Below are 7593 nucleotides of genomic sequence, written 5' to 3' on the forward strand. Positions count from 1 at the left end.
AGTATGGTCCTCAGGCCAGCAGCATGGACTTCACTTAGTAACTAGCTGAAAATGCAGATTCTTGGCCCCACCCCAAATCTATAGAATCAGAAACTCTGGGAGGAGACCTAAGAACCTGCATTTTAGTATAAGCCCTCTGGTTGATTCTGAACCTGCCGGAGTGTGGGATTCACTGCTCTCTGCTGTGGTTCTGATGCCTCATCCTGCTGGCTGCTCTCCAGCTTTTCAACATCTTTTTTGAAAGCTCAAGTTCAAAGCTGAACACAATATTCTAGATATGGTCCAACTTGCACAGCACAATGGGAATATTATTACTGCCTTTGTTTTGCATACAAATTATATTGGAAATCGGAAGTTTATATTATGGCTATCTTTTCCCCTCAGTCATGTCACTGTTGGCTCATAACGAATTTACAGACAGTTAATTTCTAGGTCTTTTTTTTTTTTTTTAATCCCACAAGAAGTGTCGTTAAGCCCTATTGCTCCTGTCATAAGCTTGGCATTTTGTTAAGCCCTCATCCCAGAACTTTACATTAATTCATATTAAAAATCCGTTTAGCTTTGGTCATGGCTCTGGTTTTTAAAAAGTGTATGTTTCTCGATCTCCTGTATGTTTATTATTTTTGCTGCAAAAATCTATGCTTGTTAAAGAAAATCTTGAAGGTAGAGTATAACAGTAGAAAGAAAATTATTGCTAGTGCCATCACACGAACATAACCACTGCTAACATTTCGATATATCACTTTGTATTTTTTCCCTGTGCATAGGCTTGAAAAATGCTGTATATATAAATTTAATTCTTTTTTCTCATATTTTAAGCATTTCTCTTGTTATTGCACAATCTTTTTTTCTTTCTTTCTTCTTTTTTTTCATAGTCTTTATAAAAGAATTTTCACTGTTATTGCATAGTCTTCTAGTGGTTATACAGGAAATCACTTAAATATTTCTCCATACTTGGGTATTTAGGTTGTGCTATTATTGATATTACTATGATAAACATCTTGTGCATAATGCTTCCCCCCCAAATTTAGGATTAATTCCATAGAATGGCATCTCTAAAGACCTTTAAAAATCTCAAATCTTTAGTAAGTCCACTTTTTTTTGTCTGCACTATGCATACAGCTTGTGGGATCTTAGTTCCTCAGCCAGGAATTGAACCTGGGGTCATGGCAGTGAGAGTGCCAAGTCCTAACCACTGAACAACCAGGGAAGTCCCAGATAAATCCACTTTTTGGTTTGATCGTTTTTCTGGGTTATTAATGAGCATTCTCACACAATAGGCCTGGAATGTTCCTATTCACTCATCCTTTGGAGTCTTTAGATTTATCTGTTGAGCAGATTCATAGAGAACCTGCTCTGTGCAGGTCTTTTGTTAGGTGCCTATCAGTTCACTAACCAATGGATGTTTAGTCCAGTTATTCTACTTAAAACAGCTTCATGGAACTGTCATCTGATTTATCCATTTTGCCTACAAGGAGGTCAAAAGACACTTTAGCAATGCCTTGATATGATCCAGTTACACTATATTTAGGGTGTTCTGTGATTTTCTGCTTTATTGTTCTGTTAAAAAAAGGTGGGAACTTGAGGAAATCGAACATTCATTGGGCTCCCATTCCTTCTTTGGTCCTGTGTTATTCTCAGTGGAGATTAAATCAGTCTGTGGGTTACAGCCAGCTCTTCAGACTCCCAAGCTAGAAATCTCCATTTAACTTCCCAGCCAACTAACTGGAAGCACTCAAATCCTGTTGAGTCTGTCTTCCAAACAGCCTTTAAATCTTGACCATTTCTGACTCATAGTTCTTTTCTCCCCTAGCTTTGCCTCCTTTTTCCCTTGTTTAATTGAGGTAGAATTCACGTAACATAATATTAAGCATTTTAAAGTGTACAACTCAGTGGCATTGAGTACTTTCACAATTTTGTGCAACCATCATCTCTGTCTAGTTCCAAAATGTTGTCATCATCCTCTTAAAACTTTTAAGAAGGGAAGCCATGTTGGGTTCTGAATGAACCAGGAATGAACCAGTGACCACAGTTCTTCTCTTCCAGGGGTCAGTTCAGTTCAGTTCAGTCACTCAGTCGTGTCCGACTCTTTGTGACCCCATGTACTGCAGCATGCCAGGCCTCCCTGTCCATCACCAATTCCCAGAGTTTACTTAAACTCATGTCCAACGAGTCGGTGATGCCATCCAACCGTCTCACCCTCTGTCATCCCCTTCTCCTCCCATCTTCAATCTTTCCCAGCATCAAGGTCTTTTCAAATGAGTCAGTTCTTCACATGAGGTGGCCAAAGTATTGGAGTTTCAGCTTGAGCCTCAGTCCTTCCAGGAAATATTCAGGACTGATTTCCAGGGGTCACTTCAATGGAATAATCTGTATTTGGGGGGTAGAGATTTTCAGTTATAAATAAACACTATGATGTTAAGAGAGGACAGGAAAGACCTAAATGCTAAAATGGTTTGATTGTCTCCTTTTGAGGCTATAAGTGGGGGAATGGACTAAGAAGGATGAGATGATGTTTTTAAGGCTTTAAAAGTTTTAAAAGCTTCCCTGCCTTTTTTCTTTTGGCCACACTGTGTGGCATGTGGGATTTTAGTTCCCCAACCAGGGATCAAACCCATGCCCTCTGCATTGAGAGTGTGGGGTCTTAACCATTGGACCACTGGGGAAATCCTAATCTCCCTTCACTTTTATCCATGAAATTGATTTGTAGAAGAAATTGTGCTGTTTGTCTGGAAGAATTTTCAGCACTGTTGGCTGATGATATACTACCCTTATCTTTTAACATGTTCTTCTGTCCCCCACATTTCCTGTAAATTGGGGGTTCAGTCTAGAGGTTTGATTAGATTCAGATTCAATTTTCTTTTGGTGCAAGACTTCATGAGCAGCACTGTGCGCCTCCTGTGCAGCCCACCAAGAGGCACATGGTGCTGTTTTGTCCACTTCCAAGGAAAAGGTTGTTTCGTGGGTTCAAGAATTATCAGATCAATCCTTCATTTTTAACTTACCCATCAACCTTTCATGATAGGCAGTGGTCCTCTTTCTTGACTCTACCTTCACATCACTCTTATGGCGCTTAAAAAATCCAAATGCTCAGGCCACACTCCAGACCAGTGAGCTCAGACTCTCTGGGGGTGGGACCCAGGCATCAGTATTTAAAGGTCCCCAGGAGGTACAAATATGCAGCCAGGGTTGAAAACTGCTCTTTAAGTCATTTAAGTGGTCAGTGGTACAGTGCATAGATACATGAGTTCAGCAAGAATTGCAGTGGGTGATTTTCCAGTTCTGTCATTCTTTCTGCATTTATTAGCTGAAATATTTCTGTAAAAAAAGATTTTCTCTCATAAACCACTTGATTACACTGACATACAGCTTATACTGATATAAACTGCCAAAAGGCAGCATAAATATCTTTTTATTTATGGATTTTCGCAATGAGTTCGTGTTTTACTATCTCCAAAGGTACCAAAGGAGTTTCATTTTTAAATATCATGATAAACTCAGGGAAAGTGAAAGTGTTAGTGGCTCAGTTGTGTCTGGCTCTTTGTGATCCCATGGACTATAGCCCGCTAGGCTCCTCTGTCCATGGACTTCCCCAGGCAAGAATACTGGAGTGGGGTGCCATTTCCTCCTCCAGTTGATTGTCTCAGCCTAGGGAATGAACCTGGGTCTCCTGCATTGCAGGCAGACTCTTTACCATCTGAGACACCAGGGAAGCCCCGACTCAGGGAATTTTATGTATTTGATCTGTTTAGATTCATGGCAGTCATTATTTTTTAGCTGAGACTGTCCCATTTTGGCCAACTTGAATCTCTTACTTTAGAGAATTTTGACATGACTCCAGTTGTTTCTCCATGCCCATCTACTCCCCCACCATCTTGTCTTTGACTCTACTTATTTCTGATAGCATCTTTGTTCCCTGACACAGGATATCCTCTTTAATGTTTGATTTCTATTTAATCACAGACTGTTTTGAATAATTTATAAATCATTGCCTTAATTAGTTCTACCAATGAGCAATATATTAATTTTTTGCTATTGTTGTCATTGTAATGGGAGAGGGGATAGACTTATTACCGAATTGAAAGACAGAATTTCAGTAATAAGCAGATTTGCAGAAGTTTGAGTGAGAAGTTTATGTGAATTATCAGTTGTAAGGGGCACTCACTCATGTCAGTGGATATACATGTAATATATTCTATGATGTTTGAAAATTTTTGCAGTGTTGTATTCTCATCAAGAATAGTAAGAAGTATATAACTAGTGCATGACCCCACCATACATTAAAAAAATCAATGCTAGTATCAAGAAATAGAACTAACTTTTACCACTGGAACTATGTTAATAGATGAAACTTGCAATAGTAAATATTCAAAAAATCTTAACAATATGAACAAGCAGTAATAGTTTAAATGTGGTACTGTAACAGTGTTTAATGTTTAAGTGTAATATTAAGGGTTATTTTGGCTTGTGGGATTTATTGGTTGTAGGACTTTGAAAGAAATTGGAACATACTGTGATAGCCTCAGACTGAAGTTCCAGAAGCTCAGGGGAGAGAGCTGCTTTTTAAAAATTATGAAGACTATTTATTACTTTCATTCATGGGATGGAGCTGGGGAGAGGTTTAATGACTGTCTTTATTCCTTTTTGGTCCAAATGCAAATTGAGTATGTTAGGAATTCACTAACAAATACATGTTTAGTTTGGTTTGATAAGAACAATCAGTTTAGATATATTGGTTTTTAATTTCATGGGAAAACAGTTCATTAGAGATGTTTGAGTTCTCTGTGTTTATTTTGTGATGCTTCTTCTCTTTGGCCTAAGATGAAACTAATAGCCACGACGTGTCTACTTATCTGCTATGTCTGGGGCTGTGTCTGCTGCTGTCAGCGGCTCCCCCCTTATCTGGCTGCTGGCCCTGCTCCGTCGGTTGTATGGGAATGGCAGTTCCATTAATAACCCGAGGGCTGGACAGGCAGATAGTGGAAAACGGGTGAAGAGAGAGAGATTGTATTTAACCTGGTGTTCTGAGTTGTCATTTTCTAGACCCTAGCACAGCTGGGTAAAGGCGGGCTTGAGGGCGTGATAGAATCTCACTGATGAGCTGGAGAAACAACCTGATACCAAGAGAAGAAAGAGTAAAAGAAACTGGGAAGAAGGTAAAGATTTGGGGTTGGAAAAGTTAGAGAAAGCAGTGGTAGGAAGAAATGGCACAGCCAAAGTATTCTGATAGAAGTGCTGACAGCTGTGCAAAATCAATTTCATTTTGATTTAAAATTTTTAATTAATTTATTCTGTATTATTTTTCATTTTTAATTAGTTAATTAATTTTTTGGCCATGCCACACAGCTTGCAGGATCTTAGTCCCCCCACTAAGGATTGAACCCAGGTCATAACAGTGGAAGTGCTGATCCCTAACCATTGGGGCACCAGGGAATTCCCTCATTTTGATTTGAAATATTTATCATTCTTAACATTTCAAATGAACAAAATTCCTTACAAAAAAAAAAAAGGATTTTATGGAAGGATTGATTCCTCATAGAGAATTTTGGGGTTTTGTTCTGTGTTTTTTTTTTAAATTATCTTTTTTAAAAATATAAACTTATTTATTTTAATTGGAGGTTGATGATTCTGGACCTGTCAATTGGCCAGAGGGAAAAGAGCAGGTTTTCGTTTTCTTTGTGCAGGGAGAATGACTCACCTACTGCAGTGGTCTGTGTTTGGGTTATCTACTGCTACTGCTGTGTAACAAACCACCTCAAAACCTGCTGGCTTCAAGCACCAAGTATTTTATTATTTCTTGTGATTCTGTGGGTTGGCTGGGGCTCTTCGGCTGGTCTCATCTGGAGTGTGTCAGGCAGATGCAGTTAGACGGTGGCTATGGCTGAACACGTGAGGTGGCTTCTTTATTTGTGTCTAACGCCTCAGTGTTCTTTATGGGGCATCTTTCTCCAGAAGAGTGGTGTGGTGCTCTTAGTCTCCAAGAGGCAGGAAGCAGAAACTGACAGTCTTCTAAAGTTCTAGTCTTAGAAGCCCCAAAATGTTTCTTGTGTTACATTCTTTTGGTCAGAGTCAGGGACACAGCCAGTTCATATTTGAGGGCAGGAGAAAGACTCCATCTCTTGATATGAGGACCAGTGTGAGCACACAGGGAGGGAAGGCATGATTGGCAGCCATCTTTGGCCACTGCCTACCTACAATCTGTATCGTTTGCCTCTCTCATCTGTGTTCAGTTTTTCCTTGTTTACAATAGAGAATTTTGAACTATCTTTACCTGCTCTTTAACACCTCACCCCCAAGTATCATTAAAATTTCCCCCTGTTTTCCTGTTAGATTGGTTAACATGTTCCATATTACTGACTTATTCTTTTCCTAGTTCAAACCCAGCATATATTAGCACAGTGACTTAGAGAACTGTTTGAGTAAACCTAATTATTGTCGAACTGTGATGCCGAAAGGATTCAGCCTCAGTCTGTGAAACCTTCCTGCAAAGGTATAAGAAATACCTAATACATGTTAGGGCCTAGAACTGGACTAAGTCAGAAGGGACCCAACCCCATCCTAGTATACAAATCATTTTCCCCAGTTTTACATTTGAGTTTCTTAGTAAATAAACTTAATTTTCAGTTTAGACACTCTTGACACTGACTCCCTGTATTAATTTTATTTTATTTTTGGTTGCCCTGGGACTTTCTCTAGTTGTGGTGAGAGGGGGCTCCTCTTCATTGTGGTGTGTGGGCTTCTCATTGTGATGGCTTCTCTTGTTGTAGAGCATGGGCTCCAGAGCACATGGGCCTAGTTGCCCTTGGCATGTGGGATCTTCCTGGACCAGGGATGGAACCTATGTCCCATGCATTGGCAGGCAGGTTCTTAACTGCTGGACCACAGGGAAGTCCTGTACTTTAAAAAAAATTGAAGTGTAGTTGATTTATAATATTCTGTTAGTTTCAGGTGTACAGCAAAATGATTCAGTTACACATATTTGTCCAGATTCTTTTCCATTATAGGTTATTTTAAGACACTGATTATATTTCCCTGTGCTATAGAGTTAATCCTTGTTGTTTATCTATTTTGGGCTTCCCTGGTGGCTCAGACAGTAAAGAATCTGCCTGCAATGCAGGAGACCTGGATTTGATCCTTGGGTCAGAAAGATCTCCTTGGAGAAGGAAGTGGCAGCCCATTCCAGTATATTTGCCTGGAGAATTCCATGTACAGAGGGGCTTGGCAGGCTGCAGTCCATGGGGTCGCAAAGAGTTGGACACGACTGAGTGACTAACACTATTATCTATTTTATATAGAGTAGTATATATCTGTTAATCTCATATTCCTAATTTATCCCACTTCTTTTACCTTTCCCTTTTGGTGACCACAAGTTTGAATCTGTTTTGTAAATAAATTCACTTGTATTATTTTTTAGAATCCGTGTATAAGTGATATCATATGATATTTGTCTTTCTCTGGCTTACTTCACTTAGTATGATATTCTCTAGGTCCATCCATGTTACTGCATGCAACTGGCAATATTTCATTTTTTTTTTGACTGAATAATGTTGCATGGTATCTATATACCACATCTTTTTAATCTGAATTTTTTAT

The 7593-nt window shown here is 39.2% G+C and overlaps 1 non-coding gene across 1 annotated transcript; it reads right to left on the reverse strand.

Moving 5' to 3' along the window:
- Positions 1-1137: 1137 nt before the first annotated feature.
- TRNAE-CUC lies at positions 1138-1210 on the reverse strand. The gene has a single exon. It is a non-coding gene; the product is annotated as a tRNA-Glu (tRNA).
- Positions 1211-7593: the final 6383 nt, after the last annotated feature.

The sequence above is a fragment of the Capra hircus genome (assembly GCF_001704415.2).
Source record: "Capra hircus breed San Clemente chromosome X unlocalized genomic scaffold, ASM170441v1, whole genome shotgun sequence".
Lineage (NCBI taxonomy): Eukaryota > Metazoa > Chordata > Mammalia > Artiodactyla > Bovidae > Capra > Capra hircus.